The following is a 22,360-nucleotide window of genomic DNA, read 5'->3' as shown; positions in this document are numbered from 1 at the left end:
ATGGTTAGTGGGGAAACCGAAAATACCAGTTTGTATACATGGTTCAAACACACATTTACTAAAGCTGGAAAATTAACGAACAAAACAAACAATAATATCTTGAACAGCAATCTTTCCTAGCAATTATAATGCATTTGATAAACAAGCCAACAGTGTTTCATTCTAATAATCAATTAATACCATATGGAGAATTTACCTCTGATCTTTAAATTATGACCAAAAAAGTATTTGTATAAATCTTTAAATTCATGATATACAGTAAAATCAAAAGAATTGTGCAAAAATACTGATAAAAAATACCAATTTGTGTAGTGTTTGGTTTGACTTGACCGAGGATCGATCCAACGACTTCTCACAGTTTAAGCCATCGCGATACCACAGGACCACTGATACGGATATATTTCATTATGAAGACAAAATAAAGATATAAGAACAACACATGAAGATAAAGATTGAGTGAACATTAAGAAACTTGTGCATAAGGGGAAAATCATATTCTTTCCGTTTTTAATTGTCCGGTTCAATGAGAAGAGTACATGAAGGAAGAAATGACAAAATTCATTTAAATATTTGACGCCTTGTTAAACGCAATGTTAACTCTCCAATAATCATGTATTAACAATCACGTTTGTAGACATTATCCTCCCTAAATGACATTGTTCATGACAATGCAATAGTATTGACAAGTCACAAGTTGAATGAAAGCGCTAGAGAATGTAGTAATTTACTGCAATATTTGTAACTTTTCTAGATGTTTAAATTTTATATATACTGCAACTGTGTTATTTGCGCAGTCAAACTGCATTGACCATATAATCATTTGTGATCTACAGTCACTGACCGTATATCGCCTTGTTTATGACGTTGACAATGCCTTTCCGTAGAGTTTTATTTATGACGTCATTAAAAGGTACAGGTTCGCGGAATTTTTACGTCGTTCACTCAAAATTAAAAAAACGATGGTTTTTGCCCTAAATATTTCATTTGGAACAGTTTTAGGAGTTGCAGTATATAAAGAATAACCAAACATTGTTGAAATATAAATTTTATTTGTACTCGGCTCAAAACAGGAAAATTGCACGGCAAAGCCTCGCTTTCTATCTGTTTCTAAGCCTTTTTACAAATAAGATTCATATTTCGAGACAATGTATGGTTATTCTATATTTACACATATACATATAGTATAGGTATATGTGTATATTACAACGATATAAATAAACTTCGTGAAATGTTTATTACCAAACAAGTTATCTAAAACAAGATATCAGGGAACGACCATTTAACTTTGAGTTGTAGGGTTATATTTCTTTTTTAATTCATTTTTAGGATTTGTTTCGTACCACTTAAAATTCAAATAAATTATATTTGTTATCGTTTTATGTTTCTTACTTTACATTTGAATTTATATTTCCTTCTCGCTGATCAAAACATTTATTTCTTCAAAGTTGATTGGTCGTTCCCTGTGTCACAGCAAGGTCAAGGTCAGCAAAAAGTCCATGAACACGGTAAGTTAAACAAAATGTGTTCAGCAAGATGCCACTTCACCGCTAGGCGTATTGTTATGCATTTGGATCTCTTTGAATTTGTCAAATTTGAAATTTCTTATTATTTTTCGTTAATAATTATTAAATATAGCTTAGGAATTAATTTATTTTACCAACTTTTTACAGAAACATTGCAAAACAGTATATGAACTTTATTGGAACTTTGATGCATAATTGAAAATGTTGTCAGGAAGTAATTACCCAAAGGATTAAAATATACTTTGATGAAAAAAAAATGACATGTAGAACGTTTTTATAGATACACTCACAATAAATTATATCTCAAAATAATGACTACCTGTAACGTACATTTAATGTTTGTCGTTTCTTTGAAATCGTCAAATAATATAAAACTAAATAATTATTTCCTTGATAGAGGGTTGCACCTTACAAGGAAGCTATAAAATCAAAAGTTCCAAGTAGTGAAGTTGAATTCATCCCGTCAAAATTCTATGAAAGTCATCACCAGATATTTAGCAGTTCTAGAATATCTGTGTCACAGCCGACGACGGATACGTTCCAAATGTCGTAACCAATATCTCGTCCTGTTTTTTCGTATGTGACCTACCAAACTAGACCTTACACTGGGTGAAGCAACACAACTGGTGTCGCATGTGGATTAAGATCTGCTAACCCTTCCGTAGCACCTGCGATCACCCCTTTTTGTGTTTAAAAAGGGTATTTGTGTTGTTCTTGCTTTTGTTTTAAATGTTGTCCTTTCAGTTTTTTAATTTTTCCGTGTCTGTGTTGTTTATACTGGTACCTGTCTTGTCATCTTTTGTTATGAATAAGATGTTCAATTCCAATTCTCACATTCGGTCAGGGTTGAAAGATAAACATGACCGATGGTTTAAAAATTGGTGATGTATTGTGGAAGATAAGAATCAGTAACCATTTGATATAACTTAGTATCATAATTCATAAGAGTAACACGTAGGGTGTCACTTGTAACGCAGGATATGCTAACCCATCCGAACCACCTGATATCACCCCTGGTTTTTTGGCGGGGTTCGTTTTGCTCAACCTTTATTTTTGTTTGTTGTGTTTCATAAAATGCTGTTGTCTTTTCTTCGTTTTTCATTTTTGGAATGGCATTTTCATTTTTTTTTTTCGACTTATGAGTTTGAATATCCCTGTGGTATCTTTCGCATCTCTTTATCACATATAAGCTATAACTAGAAATTATCAAACTGAATTCAATTACAAAAAAAAACCGATTTTAACGATACATTTTTGAAGAGAGAATCCTTAACATTATTGAAATTGTTTTGTCTAAATTGGTTTCATGGATAAATATTATTATCCTTACATCATATATGTTATGTTTAGGATTATATTTTTTGTTTAGGAAAGTTTTTGCAGATATTTTCATGTCAGATTGAGACATGTGGTTAGCTGGGATCCATTAGTAGTTTCTATGAGGGAAACTATCAGACCAATCTATTTGATGTCTAAGGGTTTGAGCTGTTTCCAAAATGGATCTGAAGTTCCTTCCCGAAATCCTTTATCGTAGTATTTTCGTCCTTCTCTACCAGGAATACAGCAATGCATTTTGCGGTATTGGTTTGGAATCCAACAAGTCCTTACCGGTTTCCTGTTCGTCGCCATGGTATATGCGCGGCATCCTGGGTGACTTTTTCTCTTATTTTATATATATTTTGCACTTTTATTTTGCACTTTTTATATTTTGAGGATGACCGAATCAGGTGAGTTGGTGTGTTCGTAGGTTTTATTTCATAGCATTAATTCATGTTTTGGAAAGGTTGACTTTCTTGAAGTAAGTCCCGTCACGGCCAGGCTGGGGAACTGGGTACGCAAATGCTCTCATTAAATATGTGCCGATACAGTGTGCTATATGTCCTCCTTTACACCATTACTCATTGTGGTGATCCTTATGCAACGAAGCTTATACGTAGCATACATATGAACTTACCTCCATTGTCTGAAAAAGAAATCACGATTACAAAAACATTCAGATAAATAGTGATAATGAAAACACTTAGTTTCAGTATAATGTACTTTCCATCTAAGTCGGGCAAATGATGAGAACAGTAGATTATGGTATTGCATATAATCGGTTTTAACTGTATTTTTGCATATATATAGATACATAACGTAGTAATATTTAAGTAAAATTTTGTTTTATAGTACTTGCTGTATTTGCCAGTTGATGGTCGAACTCGTCGTGTATATACTTGTATGTAGCTATACCATAGCACCTCAACGTGTTCAACAACAAGAACAACATATCAGCAAAATCGATTAATGTGCACATTTTTCAAATTTAGTAAGCATTCAACATTCAAATGTTCCTCTTCTGATATAAAAAGTAAATGCTATGTTACGAGAAGACCGCTCATATTTGCAAAGGCCCCTTAAATTCCAAATTAAAAGGGACATAGGTTTACTCAATTGTCAGTTGAACCACTACCTGCTACACGAGTAACAGTTGTCGATATAAGGAACTAAGATGATGAAAAGGTTATAAAATGGTGCCTGTTACATGAGGTTTACATTTGTTTCTTTAATATTATAGAAAACATGTAATGAAAAGTGTGACAAATATCTGGCAAATACAAATTGAACAAATTATGCCACATTGAAACGTTAGTGATGTCAGTATGACATAATAAATGTGCACTCTCATGAAGGATATCATAATTTTGCCTCATTATTGACTAAATTACATTTTTTGGCTTCAGACGACTTTATTGGCTACATGATTGGATCATCATATTCTTCCTAGAATGTGTATTCCTATCGCATACATCTCTTTATAACAAAGTTGTTTTGGTTGATGGGTGTAACCATTTTTTTCATAGTGAAATGTGCCTTAAACATTACATTCACACACAAAAAACACTTAAGATTTTAATTGTACACGTTATAAGTTGCCGATAATCAGTTTATAAGGTTAATACAGTTTGAACATCGAACAACTTCTGTCGCCTTTTTTTTTTAAATTACTTTGATAAACATTCATAATTCACACTTTATGCATGTTCATCCCGACCGCTAACCTTCATTCAACAGTTATTGCAATGTACGGCATTTCGATAACTGAGCAATACAAAAATAACATACAATAAATTCCAAAATCATTTAAAGTAAATAATATAGCCATGTGTAAATAAAGGCAACAGTAGTATACCGCTGTTCAATATTCATAGTTCGATTAAGCAAAAACAAATCCGGGTAACAAACTAAAACCGAGGGAAACACATCAACTATCACACATGTAAGAAGGATGCCTTGAACGCCGAAAGTATTCATATCATAATAAGACATTGAACAACAAATCTAGTAGGGTAGATTTTGTTGGACTGGATAAAGTATACAAATACGATTTGAAACAAGCTGTACTTTGTCAGTATTAATATTTTTTCTTGAAACACGAACTATAACAACAACCTCAAAAAACAGAGATGATACTTTTTGAAATTGTGAATATGAAATGCCATTCTATCAAAAATAACAAATTACTAATCATGTAGATCCCTTTAAATTTATTTGGAATTTTTATACTTTACAACAATATCCTTGTTCTGGTCTTAATATAAGTATTTGAGATGATTTTGAATTTTAAATAGAGAATATGATTTCAATACACCAAGCGTCATATTTTTTTATTAATTCAAGAAAACATTTACTGTAGCCTCCATGAGACACCAGGAGGTATTCGGTGATTTTACTAGATTTCGTCTGAACAATGTACATTTAAAGAACTACTGTTCACTCTAAATTATATATATGGTCCCCATTTTACTGTACCAGAAACGAATTTCGACAATTAACCTAGCAAGTAATATCAGACCAATTCGTGTTCCATGAGTGTAGACAGTTATGGCAGTTATTATCTAGCTTTTCATACGACTTTCGAAAAAAAAAATGCAGACTTCCTACTTTGTTCCGGTAAATTATTCTGTTTTTATAAAGACAAAGGAGTAGCCATTGGTTCTAGTACGTTGTGATTTATTTTGAGTATGATAAGTAAACTTCTTATGTTTAAATCACTATTTTGGTTGGAAACAAATTTAACAGAAAGTATGGAGTTTCTGTATTCGTCATTTTATAAAACAAAGTAAGTTGTGCCCTTCTATCTGAAAGTGTTTTTAAACCTCTGCTATGGAAGTTACTGTATATTCAGACATTTTTGCAATGTTTTTTACTATTGCCAAAAATGGGACCGTTTAGGTTTTGCATAATAAAAACTCCCTTTTTAAATTATTTGCATTCCCTGAAATCGCAATAATCTCACATTTGTTTTTATTGTTGAACAATCGCAATCATTGAAGATCAGTGTTATTCATTTTTTATATTATATGACTAGGTTGATGGGTTCGACTGGCCTATTTACTCTTGTTGCAAGAAACCATTGACATGCACAGTAAATGAATCCATAATATTGGCCAATACCACTGATCTATCAAAATGATCGTGTCTAGGGATGCGATATACACATCGGTGCATTTTAAAACAAACCATTTTATTTCGGACGTTGCAAAAAGGTTTTCTAGAAGCTTATAGGTTCAAAAATTCATCTACAAAATATGTTGTCTTTGTAGCCAATGGTGTACTCTGATGAAGTTATTTGTTTTACCTACAGATTCAATTAAAAACCAAATTGTGCGTTCGTTATGTATATATTTCACTTTTAAGTTGAAATATAAAGCAAAATATCTTGGAAAGTGAAACTATTTTTTTTAAATCTGCATATCTATCAGACAAAGACTGAGTTTTGATGTACAATGTTTACATTTTTTTTTTTCATTAGTTAAAACACTTGCTTGTTTAACGTTGATTTCGAGCATGTTTTTATTATTGATTAAATGTTGTAAGATGATATGCTTAATTTAGTATTCAAAAATATTGAATATACCTTTAATTCGCAGAACTGTGACTTCAACATCAGCTAAACCTGTATTTGTACCATGCAGACATTTCCATTTGCCATTGAGATTTTCGTCTATTGTTCCAGTTATCAAACAAGTAGTCTCATTTGTTGTAATGTTTTGTGCAATAGCCACATTAGTAATGTAACTATCACACTCTCGGCCGGGAATACATTCTCCAACAAGTTTATTAAACGGGTCTTTAAATTCAACCCGAAAAAGTAACCTATTGACTCTGCACTTTAAATTGAGTAATTGGTCATTAACTGTCCATGTAAGGCAAACGTGGAATTTACAAAAACTGCAATCCGTTCCTGTTAATAAGAAGTTATATTATTTCATTTAAATTTTACGCCAATGGAAACGAAGTATTTCGATAATTCTTATATATGTTATTGATATAGAATGGCGTCAATATTTATTTTTAACTACTTTTAACATTTACATCATTTTCAACTGGTTAAACAACTTTATTTACATGAATAATATAACAATAAAAGTGTCTATTACAACATGAGAGTAAAAAAAGAAAGTAATCAGGCAAAATACTCTCGTATTGCATTAAGGTGTATGTGAATTGTGAGTTCATATGTATGTATACACGTGAACCAGCCTTGTGTTAAAACCATAAATAATTCAAACATGCAGATCTGTTCGCCGAACACAAGTGCATTGACAGACGTCTCCTACACTAAGTATTTTGAAACGCTAAGAGATATTATTGCAGCATTCCACTTCCGTGTAGCAACATTCTAGCAGCGCCTGCATATGGCGAATATATCTCCTAGTTGATACAATATGCCAGAGCTTGTATTGCCTTAATACAAGACTGATTCTCAGAAGGAAGTTATTGCACCCAGGCTCCAAGTGATTAAATTAAAGACATCCTTCGAAAGTTGTACGGACGCATCATGAGTTTTTTTACCATTATAAAGTATCTGATCAGTTGACGATGGATTTGTTCCAGTTGTTATAACCACATTTTCCTCGAATTTGACTTCACCGAATTCGACTTATTACCGAATTTGTGCTGACACGATCATCAACACTTGTACCACATGTGGAGCAGGATTTGATTACCCTTCTGGTGGACCTGAGATCACTCCTGGTTTTGGAGGGATTCAGGTTGTTAGGTCGTTTAGGTTTGTAGACGGTTATTTGTCTTTTGGTCATGTTTCGTTTTTGGCATTTTTGACTTCTCGCCGTCAGTTTGCCTTCGACTTATCAGTTTGAATATCCTTTTGATCTCTTTCGCCTCTCTACAAAATTCTTTGCCATTAACATGATAATGGCATAATTAAGTCGTTTGGGAAGACTTATTGTTTTTGCTCAGTTCTTCTTCTTATTATTATTATTCTTCCCTCTTCCCTCTTCCTCTTCCGCCACTTTTTTAAATGAACTTGTCCGCACCCGTTCTCCAAAACCGCTTGTCAGATTAACTTAGGGTTCTACAATATGTAAGACTAACATGTCTAGTGGTGCAATCAGGGTTTTGTCTGTGCAATGGGGTTTGTAAAGGGGTACTTTGAGGGGCAAAAAGAAAGGAGGGTTTTACTATAGAACCCTATGGGATTTTATTTTAAAAACATTTCAAATGATTATAAATTGAAAACCGTTTGTGATAGACCCAATCTTTTTACTCGAAAATGTTCTAAATAATCAAGCACATTAAATGAAACAAAAGGTTAGTCCTCAGGGGTTATCCCCACCCCCTGCCATTTGAGAAAGTTTTAATATCTTCTAAGTGGTCAAGATCCCCACCCCTATACCCTATATATTGTGGTTTGTCATGATAAAGCACATCAAATGAAATACAGGGTTAGTCCCCAGGGGTCATTCCCACCCCCTGCCATTCAAGAAAGTTCTAATATCTTGTAAGTGGTCAAGATCCCCACCCCTAAACCATATATATTTTGTTTTGTCATGCAAAGATGGTTTGAATGATATACAGGGTTAGTCCCCAGTGGTCATCCCGACCCCCTGCCATTTGAGAAAGTTCTAATATCTTGTAAATGGTCAAGATCCCCACCCCTAAACTATATATATTCTGGTTTGTCATGATAAAGCACATCAAATGAAAAAAATGGTTAGTCCCCAGGGGTCACCTCCAGTCCCTGCCATTTGAGAAAGTTCTAATATATTGGAAATGGTTGAGATCCCCTACCCTGAACCATATATATTCCTGTTTGTCATGTCACAAAGATTCCAATGATATTAAATGGTCCAGATCCTAACCCCTAAACCATATATATTTCTATTCGTCATGTCAAGAAGATTTGAATGATATGTAGGGTCAGTCCCCAGAGATCACCCCCACCCCCTGCCATTTGAGAAAGTTCTAATATCCTGTAAATGGTTGAGATCCCCACCCCTAAACCATATATATTCCTCTTCGTCATGTAACAAAGATTCGAAAGATATATAGGGTCAGTCGCCAGAGGTCCCCCCACCCCCAATGAACTTATATCTTGTAAATGGTCGAGATCCCCACCCCTAAACCATATATAGTCCTATTCGTCATGTCAAGAAGATTTGAATGATATACATGGTCAGTCCCCAGGCATCACTAATGCATATAACTATACAGGACCAAACCAATTTTCACTGGATTTTGTGATTTCAAGTGACTCTGGGAATGACGAATTATGGGAGCTTCGTTTGGGTGACTTCGTAACAGCATCCCGTTACAATCATTTCTTGTTAAGCAATCAAATTCATAAAGCATCTTTAATTTAACTTTCAGATATATTGATGATGTCCTGTCAAACAATAACCGTATTTCAATGAGTGCTTCTGACTCATATTTACCATTGAAATTAATTTTTTGAAGATACTACCGAAAGTAGAAAGTCTGTTCATATCTTCATCTTTTCCTCGATAATGGTACAGGTGGACGACCACTTTCGAATCTATGACAAACTTTTGTTGAATTGCCAAAATTGCAAAACAAAATTGTCCTCATCCCATTTTTTAGCAGTAACATGACCTCTACACTGTGATTTGGTGTTTCTATATGTTCGTTTATCCGTAACACTCGTGAATGTTCACACTATGCGGACTTAAAGGAGGTGTGCTCCTACACAAAAACTGCTACAACAGAGTAACGAGGACGAAGGACGGAAATCGACACTACGAATTTGACTTTACCTTGTCAGCTCTTCAACGTTTGAATTAAGTTCTGGATTTTCAAGTATTGTGGCATCGAACAGAAATGAAGAGACAATATTTGTTGAAATGAGAATTTGGTGCAGTAAAATTGGTACCATTATCTTTATAAAATACATTTGGTTGACCGATTAGCTATCACGGTGTCTCTACTAACGACGTATTTTATTCGATCAGAGCTTTAAATACCAGTTTAGTCGTATGATCTACTATTTTATCGATGTTGTCCTATTTCTGATTGTGACAATTTGACAGTATCTGGATTTGCATAGCAGAAGTCGTTTATTCGGTAGACGGATCCGGTCTTGCTCCTTTTTACGTTCTTGTGATCCCCTCATATTTTGTTTGTTATCTTGCATTGATTTGTCTCTTCTTGATCCATGTAAAATTTTACTGTTGATCAATAAAACATGTTAAGCCCATCAAACTCAAAAAAAAGTTATTTCCGTTTTACATGTGGATCAGACACTTGTCTATTGTTGAAATCGTGTCCTGCCTTAGATGCTTATTGTTCAATTTGGTTGTTGGTTTGCAGTCGATCCTATAGTGTACAAACCCACGCCAAAGCAGATGGAGAATTAAAAAATGGGATGCAGTATCACGTTTTAAAGGCCTACTTGAGAAAAGATCATTTATGTGCAACGTTTTTGTCATTTCGTATCAATAATATTTTGTTAATTTTGCAGCTGACTATAAGGTTTGGGATTTACTCACATTTGAAGTCAAAACAGTAACTTGTAGTTAATAACATTAATGTCATTTGGTGGATAGCTGTCTCATTTGCAATCATACCACATCTTCTTTACTCTTTGTAGACTGCAGAGAAAGTTTCTGACCTTATCAAGGACTTACCAGATTATAGTTTAAAACAATATAATAAAAAACAAACCTGCTTTACTGACATAAGGGCGACAATAACTGAGTAATATCGTTTTTAACCTTTTCTGTTGAATGCTTAATAAAGTTGAAATCACCATGCTGACGTCTTTGACGCCCAATTCTAACAACATTGTTATTTAAAATAAAGATGGGAAAGTAATATTGATTGACACTGTGTAAAATTAAAAAGTAAATTGTTAACTTACCGTTTGTCAAAAAAACAATAAATAACCACATTGCCTGGTGTAAAACATTGTTGCTGAAAGAATAAAAATATATATCCACCACAAATTATCAGCTAATTCACTCTTACTTTAAGCTTTACTCTAATATAAGTATGACTCAATGATACATACATGATTTAGAGCTTGGAAAAAGTAAAATAACAACAATACGGAACACCACGGAAAATTCAAAACGGAAAGTCATTAATCAAATGGCAAAATCAAAAGCGCAAAACCATCAAACGAATGGTAAACATTGTAATATACCTTACTTGGTACAGGCATTCCTTTTCCATCAGATGCATAATATTTTAAAGACGTGTCATGTTATATTTGTATTTCGCTACACCTCTAACTAATTAATTGTGAACTTATAAATTTTTATTTATTAATGCATCGTTGAACACGATAGCAGGGTTATTTAAACTCACTTTAATACAAAACTTCTAATCAAGAAAAGGTTTTGATATTGAAAAGACATCAACACAATAGTTTAAGTTAGAGACACAAGATAAACGTTCATTCATGAAAAACAAACCATTCGCCCTTCGTGCTCATGGTTTCTTTTTCAGGAATCAACGAGTATCCATTGTACGTATAATACTCCTTTAACGCGAATAAATATTAGCATTTTTTGTTGTTTTGGAATAAATGACCTTCAATTAGATTGAAACATGTATCTTAACCATGTTAACCAAATAAATTGTATAAACCGAAGCTGTTGGCTGCGATAAGTATAATATTTTCTAAAGGCAATAAATCTTTGTCAACGTAATTATTTTTTTAATTGATCGTATGTTTCGCCATATCATGCGAAAATAAAACAAAAGTAGATGTGGTATAATGACCAATGAGACAACTCTCCACCAGAGACCAAATGACATAGAAATTAACAACTATAGGTAACCGTACGGCCTTCAACAATGAGCAAAATCCATACTGCAAGTCAGCTATAAAAGGCCCAGAAGTGACAAATGGAAAACAATTCAAACGAGAAAAACTAATGGCCTAATTTATGTAAAAAAAAAAACAATGAACGAAATATAAATGTGATATACAGCAACAAACAGTAACCACTGAATTGCAGGCTCCTGACTTGGGACAGCACATACATAATGTGGTTGGTTAAACATGTAAGCGGACACCCAACTCTCCCCTAACCTGGTACAGTGGTGTAACAGTACAGCATATGAACAAACTGAAAAAATTAGTTGAAAGGGGTTTAACTCATCAGGATAACAGAAAAACATCTAACAAAAACACAGACGGACATGGCAGGGTATTTACATCCGTACAACAACAAAAGACACTAAGAACAGATCTGAGAGTACTCGCAGTTACTGACATCTATAGCTAGTTCAAAGCCAATAACAACTTATAAAAATAGCATGTATCTAAGACTAAAGTATCAATCAGCACGCATCCAACTTACAATGGATTTAGTGTGAAAACATTATTAACAGTCAGAGAAAAACATGACCTTCTGCATTGCCAAAATACAGGTATTTTTATAAATTATTAATTGATGCCACGAATTCCATGGAAAAAAAGGTAAAATAACAAAAATACCGAACTCCAAGGAAAATTCAAATCGGAAAATTCCTTATAAAATGGTAAAATCAAAAGCTCAAAAACATCAAACGAATGGAAAACAACTGTCATATTCCTAACTTGGTACATACATTTCCTTATGTAGAAAATGGTAGATTAAACCTGGTTTTATAGCTAGCTAATCCACTCACTTGTATGACAGTCGCATAAAATTCCATTATATTGACAACAATGTGTGAACAAACCAAACAGACATAATAGGTTAAAAATGTCAAAAATAGGGGTACAGCAGTCAACATTGTGTTATAATCTAAATCACTATAAAAACAAACAAACAAACAAAAACAAAATGGCATATAGACATAGCACATAAGCAAAAATGAAAGACAAGAATACAAAAAATGACCACAGCACAACAACACACTGGCGGGATGCATAAGTACCTTGAGTCACGCCAAAAGTATATATCCAAACATGGACTAAACAGAAAAGGTTAATAATTTACAAAGACAAATAAAAGAACACTATAACACGTAATTAAGATGATAAACAACGGCAGTACCTAGATTCTATACACAAGACCATCATGTTTTATTTGTGAAGTTGAAAGTTGATACGGAATATGTATCAACAAGGTCTTGGTATCTTCCGATGAAATATTTTAGAAAAAGGATGAGACGTTCTTTGACATCAACCTGGTTCATCAACTTTCTGCTCAGACACTGGGGACGTTTTATAAAGTCTGGGTAGCAGCTGCAAGTTCTTGAATACCGAATGAGTTGGGAAATGTATATCCCATATGCAGGTAAGGTTGGTATATTGATAATTTCAAAATTAAAATCGTCTCGTTTGTCATAGATTATGGCACTGAGATGACCGTTTATGTCAAAATGAGGCGGAGGAAACCGTGTCTGTTGTTTCTTTTATTTTTAGTTCTGGAGGATATATTAATGGAACCCAATCAGAAAAGTTTGGATTGTTAATGGAAAGAACATCATCAATATATCTGAATATAAAATTAAATGATCTGGCTTCTTTGATCTTCTTGTTCTTGACAAGTGTCTAAAGGAACTCCGACTCATATGAAAATAAGAAGAGGTTGGCTAGGAGTGGCGCACAGTTCGTTTCCATAGGAAAGCCGAGTTTCCCTCCCAATTCAACAAATATGTTGTCAATAAGAAACTCCAGCATACTGATCACTTGTTCCTCTGTGTAGCATGTTTTACCTTTTTGTTCACTATTTACAAAATATGCCGTATTGTATCCCAAAGTAATAAATTTATAGCGTATGCTACCATATTTATATTGAAAAACATTGTGAATTATTTCTTTTAGGAGATTTTTCAATTTCACATGGGGAATTGTGGTATACAGGGTTGAAAAATCAAAAGTTTTGATAGAAATCATTTCAGAGAAAGATCGAGATTTTAAATTATCCAGAAGTTCTTTAGAGTTTTTTAGAATCCACATATGGTTAATACCACTACGCGAGTAAACAGTTTCACAGTATTTCTGAAGACTCTCATTCGCTGCGGACTGAATTTTTGTCAATCTAATGGACAATTCCTTTGTAGAACATGCAAATGAGCCGGCAATGTACCGTTGTTTGTACGGAATTTTGTGAAGCTAAGATATCCAATACAAACAAGGTAAGTCCTTATACTTTTCTGTTCAGTGTAATGTTCATTGAAGGCACGAAGGACTGATGATTCGCCAAAATCTCATCTGTCAAATGATATATTTTTTTTTATGTGGGACTACATGCGTGCTCATTTATTCCTTATTCTTTTACAAGACACTCGTAGTAGTACGATTTACATACAAAAACAATATTATTTGAAGCTTTGTCCGCAGGAACAACAATATATTTATCGTGACGAGATGATAGACATTTCACAGCGTCTTTGTCTCTGAAAACGGACTTTGGTTGATCATTCACACAGTTTTTTAACTTATAAATTCGACGTTTTATCAGAGACCTGATTGTTTTGACCCATTCTGGCAAAGTGTCAAGTTCAACTTCTTATCGTTTATAGATATAAGAAGATGTGGTATGAGTGCCAATGAGACAACTCTCCATCCAAGTAAAAATTTATAAAAGTAAACCATTATAGGTCACAGTACGGTCTTCAACACGGAGCCTTGGCTCACACCGAACAGTAAGCTATAAAGGGCCCCAAAAAAGTACTAGTGTAAAACCATTCAAACGGGAAAACCAACGGTCTAATCTATATAAAAAACGAGAAACGAGAAACACTTATGAACCACATCAACAAACGACAACTACTGAACATCAGATTCCTTAGCCCATTCTCTGGCGTAGTCCTCAAATGAAAATGTAAGTTTTTCCATCAAAAATGGCATTTAAAGCATAAACGATAGCATAACACCTAGTTCAATACACAGGTTTCATTAAAAAATATATTTATTAAAGTTATTGGTCACATGACAAAGTAACGGTCAAGTGATTGTTTACTATAAACACGTGTTTGTGTTTATATCAAGCACATGGTTTGTGTTTATGTTAGATATGATTGGATGGCATATAACCGCAATGTGGCTTTTACGGGTATATACAGCTCATGAGATTCGTGAAAACCATGATTAAGTATTACTTAAGGGGTTCGTTTGAGAAAATAAAGTTATTCGAAGTTTGCTTATAGTTAACGTAGCAGCAGATCGTTATTGTGGTATGTCTGACTCCGAGAAACTTCTATATTCTGACCATGAATCTTTGCCTGGTCCTAGGGTAATTCGTTGCCTGATGTTAATTCTGCACATCATACTGGTAATAAAGACTTGGTGGATACATTCTCGCTGTTTAAAACTTACCTTGACGGGAAGATTGCTACTCTTCATTAAGACTTGACCGTTGGTAATGAGAACTTTGCAACCAAACTTAAGCAAGAAGTGTCAGTCAAACTTAAAGGTGTGGGAAACCAAATACAGTTCTAGTCAATTGTGACAATATGGCCGATCTTGTTAAGCTTCAGAAGCGTATTCCTGATGAAGATGCAGCATGTCTCAAATTGGTATCTGGTGCTATCATCAAAGTTAAGAAGCGCAATAAGCTCATCCGCATTGCAGACAAATCTCCCACAGTCATTAAATATATTGTAAGCTAGTAGAGTATAGTAGATTATATTTCTATTTTGATATGCACTTTTTCAGATATTTTTTCATGTGGAGTCTGTAAATCCTTACCTAAGCCATTCGATCAAGTTAAACCTTTACCAGCTTCAGATTTTTATGTTTCATTGTATTTAATACATATATCAAAGACATTTAACTCGTATGCTAAGGTTGAAGAAGCATATTATTCAATAAGCTAGGCTTCCAAATAGCTGGTTATTCTAATTGTGAAATTCCTAGTTGTGTATATCGGTTAAAGAAGGGGCTCATAGACAGATTGGGCATGTTATTGTAAATAAAAAAGAACCAATTACGCCAGATATTTTAAAGAAAATTGTTAATAAACATGGTAAAGAATGCAATCTTATAGAAATTAGAATTTGTTGTATGTGTCTTATAAGTTATGCAGGGTTTTTAAGATTTTCTGAAATGGTTAATCTAAAAAGATCTGATTTGAAATTTAATGATACACATGTCTCTTTGCTCATACAGAAAAGCAAAACTGATCATTATAGAGAAGGCACGCAAGTTTTAATTGCTAGAACAAATACACAAACATGCCCTGTTAGTATGTTGGAGAAATATTTATTATTTTTTATCTGATATAGATGTATCATCTTCAGATTATATATTTAGGTCCATGTATTTTTGTAAAAAATCTAGATCTTATAGATTGAGAGGTCTTAAATTAAACCCTTGTCATATACTAGAGTTAGAGAAATTATATTATCAGCTCTGGAATCTATCGGCTTAAATAAGTCTAAATTTGGATTACATAGCCTGAGATCAGGTGGAGCTACTGCAGCTGCAACAGCTGGTATTCATGATAGATTATTTATGAAGCATTGTAGATGGGCTTCAGATTAAGCAAGCAAAAGACGGCTATATAAGAGAAAATATTAAAGAAAAACTCACAGTATCTAAAAGTTTGGGAATTTAATTTTTATAAATATTATTTTTTGTTCAGATCTACTTAGCTTTCTTTGTCTTTCGAAAGGCTGCTACACCTGTAGGCACACTTATCCTATTTATGTGTTGTTTTATTTATTAAATAATTTATATTCGTTTGAGCTTGGCCAATTAGAATATAAATATATTTATTAAAGTAATTGGTCACATGACGTAGTAACGGTCAAGTGATTGTTTACTATAAACACGTGTTTGTGTTTATATCAAGCACATGGTTTGTGTTTATGTTAAATATGATTGGATGGCATATACCCGCAATTCGGCTTTTACGGGTATATACAGCTCATGAGATTCGTGAAAACCATGATTAAGTATTACTTAAGGGGTTCGTTTGAGAAAATAAAGTTATTCGAAGTTTGCTTATAGTTAACGTAGCAGCAGATCGTTATTGTGGTATGTCTGACTCCGAGAAACTTCTATATTCTGACCATGAATCTTTGCCTGGTCCTAGGGTAATTCGTTGCCTGATGTTAATTCTGCACATCATACTGGTAATAAAGACTTGGTGGATACATTCTCGCTGTTTAAAACTTATCTTGACGGGAAGATTGCTACTCTTCATTAAGACTTGGCCGTTGGTAATGAGAACTTTGCAACCAAACTTAAGCAAGAAGTGTCAGTCAAACTTAAAGGTGTGGGAAACCAAATACAGTTCAATGTCAATTGTGACAATATGGCCGATCTTGTTAAGCTTCAGAAGCGTATTCCTGATGAAGATGCAACATGTCTCAAATTGGTATCTGGTGCTATCATCAAAGTTAAGAAGCGCAATAAGCTCATCCGCATTGCAGACAAATCTCCCACAGTCATTAAATATATTGTAAGCTAGTAGAGTATAGTAGATTATATTTCTATTTTGATATGCACTTTTTCAGATATTATTTCATGTGGAGTCTGTAAATCTTTACCTAAGCCAGTCGATCAAGTTAAACCTTTACCAGCTTCAGATTTTTATGTTTCATTGTATTTAATACATATATCAAAGACATTTAACTCGTATGCTAAGGTTGAAGAAGCATATTATTCAATAAGCTAGGCTTCCAAATAGCTGGTTATTCTAATTGTGAAATTCCTAGTTGTGTATATCGGTTAAAGAAGGGGCTCATAGACAGATTGGGCATGTTATTGTAAATAAAAAAGAACCAATTACGCCAGATATTTTAAAGAAAATTGTTAATAAACATGGTAAAGAATGCAATCTTATAGAAATTAGAATTTGTTGTATGTGTCTTATAAGTTATGCAGGGTTTTTAAGATTTTCTGAAATGGTTAATCTAAAAAGATCTGATTTGAAATTTAATGATACACATGTCTCTTTGCTCATACAGAAAAGCAAAACTGATCATTATAGAGAAGGCACGCAAGCTTTAATTGCTAGAACAAATACACAAACATGCCCTGTTAGTATGTTGGAGAAATATTTATTATTTTTTATCTGATATAGATGTATCATCTTCAGATTATATATTTAGGTCCATGTATTTTTGTAAAAAATCTAGATCTTATAGATTGAGAGGTCTTAAATTAAACCTTTGTCATATACTAGAGTTAGAGAAATTATATTATCAGCTCTGGAATCTATCGGCTTAAATAAGTCTAAATTTGGATTACATAGCCTGAGATCAGGTGGAGCTACTGCAGCTGCAACAGCTGGTATTCATGATAGATTATTTATGAAGCATTGTAGATGGGCTTCAGATTAAGCAAGCAAAAGACGGCTATATAAGAGAAAATATTAAAGAAAAACTCACAGTATCTAAAAGTTTGGGAATTTAATTTTTATAAATATTATTTTTTGTTCAGATCTACTTGGCTTTCTTTGTCTTTCGAAAGGCTGCTACACCTGTAGGCACACTTATCCTATTTATGTGTTGTTTTATTTATTAAATAATTTATATTCGTTTGAGCTTGGCCAATTAGAATATAAATATATTTATTAAAGTAATTGGTCACATGACGTAGTAACGGTCAAGTGATTGTTTACTATAAACACGTGTTTGTGTTTATATCAAGCACATGGTTTGTGTTTATGTTAAATATGATTGGATGGCATATACCCGCAATGCGGCTTTTACGGGTTTATACAGCTCATGAGATTCGTAAAAAGCATGATTAAGTATTACTTAAGGGGTTCGTTTGAGAAAATAAAGTTATTCGAAGTTTGCCTATAGTTAACGTAGCAGCAGATCGTTATTATGTTTACCCGCCCACCCACCCTTTTTGAGTTTATTATTGTTAATGTGGGAATATAAATTTATCAAATTATATATTAATATGTATTTTTCCTCTTTTGTAGATAGATTTTGATTGTATATTCTATTATATGATTGGATTGAAAGTTTCTTGCCTAAATTTATAGCGAAGGACTTTAGTTTGAAGAATTTTGATTGTAATTAATATATTAAAGGCTGCTACACCTATAGGCACACTTATCATATTTATGTGTTGTTTTATTTATTAAATAGTTTTTATTCGTTTGAGCTTGGCGAATAAGAATATAAGTGCCGTTTACAAGTCATGATTATGAACTAACAATCCCCAATTGTGTCATTGATGATCCCTTAAAAGAATTTTGCGGAACTCTGAATGTGGTCATTCATAAAAATCTGTATTTCTGCACTGTTTTACATATTTTCTCTAACATTCCACTTTTTATGTGATTCTTCCCAGTTGTAATGCTTTCCTTTCGCATTCCATTACAACTCATTTCCGTTTGCTATATTCACAGTTTGCCTTTAAAATTTCTTCTCTTAAGCTTCTTATAATTTTCATTTTAAAGGTCGGTCAACATATTTTAAAACTGTATTGCATCGCTTCACAATTTTGTTGATATAATAGGGAATGGAAACAAACGGGAAATGTTTCAAAGAGACAACAACCCGACCAAAGAAACGAAAACCGCCCAAGGCAACCAATGGGTATTAACGCAGCGAGAAAATCCCTAACCCGAAGGCGGGCATCAGCTGGCCCCTGAACAATAATGTAAACTAGTTCAGCGAAATGGCCACACTAAACTCCGAACCATACAAATGAGCTAAAATAAACAAAATCACACAAGAATAACAAAGGATAGAGTTTACTGACTTGGGACAGGCGCAAAATGCGGCGGGTTAAACATGTTCTGTGAGATATCAACCCTCTCCCTATACCTCTAGCCAATGTGGAATAAATAAAACACACAGCAAAACGCAGTAAATTTCAGTTTTAAAAAAGTCCGAGTCCGATGTTAGAATATGTAACAGAAGACACTAAGTAAAACTAGTGATAAACTTAAATTAACAAAGCATTACTAGCAGTCAGCTTCAGACTTCAATAAGGGGACAACATTTAATTCTGAGGGGGGCTGGCATCTTTTAGAAATAAATATTATGGTCCCCATTTAATTGGAAATAAATGATCTTGCCTTATCACGCATGAAAATAAATATTCTGGACACAATTTTTCAAAATGTTCAAAATATGTTTGGCTCGCTCCGCCCGCCACATTTACAATGGTTTCAAATAGTTACAGATAATCCCCAAAAAGTGGAGGAGGTACACCTTTTGTGAGTTGATGAAATCTTTCCCCAAAAAAATTGACTAACTACGCTCGTCAGAAATTTTACCATTTTGGATAAATGTGGACCCTGAATTCACCCATAATTTAAATGCTATTATATGTCTATATTACTGTGACTTGACTGTAAGTGTTACTCTCCACCTATTACAGTTCATTAAAAAATTTGACCAAATTAAATTTTGTTTTACCGAACTAAACTGTTCAATTGGTCAGAAATTTTAACGATCTGCTTTAAAAAAAAAACCTACAGTCAAGTCGTGGTGAAAAAATAAAGCTATAATTAAATATATATAGATTAAATAATTATTAAATAATTGACAGTTGTTTAGACACGAAGTTGAAGGGAAATATCGATACAAAATGTATTTTCTCCCTTTGATTGATCAAATTTGTTGTGTAATGAAATAATTTAAAGGAATAATATGTTTGTCTTCAACTTTTGCTGTTTCAATTTTTTCCCTCATCTATTCTAAGATCAGCCATCAAAATAACGTACTGAATATTCAGTAACTAGAATTTCGTTGTTTTCGTTGTTTTGAGGAAAACAGTTTCTTGGATACTTATATTTGATTTCTTGGTTTTATAGTCTTATAGAAAGTTTGTACTTGTGTGAACATTAAATTCTTTGTTCAGTTTTACCGAAAAAATCTTAGAAATTGATTTCCTATGAATAATAAATTAGCGGGAGTTTCTCGCTGCATTGAAGACCCATTGGTGGCCTTCAGCTGTTGTCTGCTCTATGGTCGGGTTGTTGTCTCTTTGACACATTCCCCATTTCCATTCTCAATTTTATCCACAATTTTAACAAACACTTGAAATTAAAAACAAATCAATATTTAAGGACAATAAACAATAAAAATAAATTGTCTATGAAAAAGGGAACGAAAATATAAAGGTCAATAGAAGGATGATGATATGTTGCAAATAAAATGAATATTCAGGACGAAAACATGTGAATGTTTTATGAATATAAACCCTATCTTGTATTGGACTGACACGCTGAGCCGGATTTTGAACGTGGTAGTTCACAATGAAACAGTCCACAGGAAGACATGTCATTCTACCTAGATACATTACTCTGACTCAGAACCGACCAGTCTTTCCCCTTACATCTCAATGCCTAGTGCTTAGCAGAGGGGCAGCAAATACCTTCTTTTTTTAAATCTTTGCCTTGGCCGGCTGGGGTTCCAACCCACGATCTCCCGCTCTCGAGGTGAACACGTAACCACGATACCACCGATGTGCAGTTAGTTAAGCTAAGTCGTTATAACGAGTTACTAAGTCGTTATACCTAGTTACTTAGTCGTTATAACGAGTATGCTAAGTCCTCATAACGAGTATGCTAAGTCGTTATAACAAGTTAGCTAAGTCGTTATAACGAGTTAGGTAAGTTGTTATAACGAGTAACTAAGTCGTTATAATGAGTTAGCTAAGTCGTTTTAACGAGTTCGCTAAGTCGTTCTAACGAGTTAGCTAACTCTAGCTAAGTCGTTATAACGAGTAAGCTAAGTTGTTTCAACGAGTTAGCTAAGTCGTTATAACGAGCTAGCTTAGTTGTTTTAACGAGTTAGTTAAGTCGTTATAACGAGCTAGTTGAGCTAAGTCATTATAACGAGTTACTTAGTCGTTATAACGAGTTGGCTATGTCGTTTTAACGAGTTAGCTAAGTCGTTATAACAAGTTAGCTAAGTCGTTATAACGAGTTTACGACTTAAAAGTAAAACTGCACCATTGTCTTAACTTTGCGAGATGTCGTCCCTATGGAATGCTGGATAATTCCTGTCACAATATGTTAATTACCAGTAATATTGGTTACAAAGTCTTATCATATACCTTCGTAATTCTCACTCGATAATTATATCATATTTGAATCGAACTTCCTTTTAAAGCAATATTTCATTAACTTCAAGAATAAAGACAAAATAATGTCAGCTTTAATAAGAAACACCTTGAATTTAAAAGAAACTTAATGTGGTTTAAAAAATTATGCAAACTTACCTGTAAACTACCATTGCAGAAATGTAGAAACAGTAATGTCATGCGCGTAAAAGAAAACGTGACTACTGTGTTGGACATGAAGGTAAAAGTTATTTCCTTTTTTTAATATTTATTAAGGTTTATCTATACGTTGCCCATCCGAATTAATATTGTCTAATTGTTTCTATATCAATTCTGTCTTCTGCAATTAGTGAGGTTTATCGTGATAGTTGTTTGAATATATTACTTTTTTTGCTCTCAACTGAAATTTAAATGGTTTATTTACAAACATATCGATTTGATAAACTGAGTGAAATTATTACACAAGGAAGATTATATATAGTTATGATTTCCGCATTGAAATTATGTACAAATTTACTATAAGCATTTCACAAGGTTATGTCTTTCTGAGCTGTATCTACTCTAAAGTACGATATAGAACGTAGGACGGCATGACAGGCTGTTTACT

The 22,360-nt window shown here is 33.4% G+C and overlaps 1 protein-coding gene and 1 long non-coding RNA gene across 4 annotated transcripts in view; one reads left to right on the top strand and one right to left on the bottom strand.

Moving 5' to 3' along the window:
• Positions 1-6,429: 6,429 nt before the first annotated feature.
• Positions 6,430-22,041, bottom strand: LOC127706392 (uncharacterized). Its single transcript, XR_007984444.1, has 3 exons — positions 21,913-22,041; positions 10,687-10,739; positions 6,430-6,750 (listed from the first exon to the last, which is right to left on the bottom strand). It is a non-coding gene; the product is annotated as an uncharacterized LOC127706392 (long non-coding RNA).
• The window catches only part of LOC127706387 (uncharacterized), a 50,077-nt gene continuing 49,661 nt past the window's right edge, over positions 21,945-22,360 (top strand). For 2 of the 3 annotated variants that reach the window (XM_052210969.1, XM_052210970.1), the window contains exon 1: positions 21,945-21,994. The gene's annotated coding sequence lies outside the window, so the exon portion shown is untranslated. The remainder of the gene's footprint in view (positions 21,995-22,360) is intronic. The other variant, XM_052210968.1, reaches the window with a different exon arrangement.

Source organism: Mytilus californianus, unplaced genomic scaffold (genome assembly GCF_021869535.1).
Source record: "Mytilus californianus isolate M0D057914Y unplaced genomic scaffold, xbMytCali1.0.p SCAF_6, whole genome shotgun sequence".
In the NCBI taxonomy this organism is placed as follows: Eukaryota; Metazoa; Mollusca; class Bivalvia; order Mytilida; family Mytilidae; genus Mytilus; species Mytilus californianus.
Note: the sequence above shows the minus strand (reverse complement) of the source record. Positions and strands in the feature narration are given on the sequence as shown.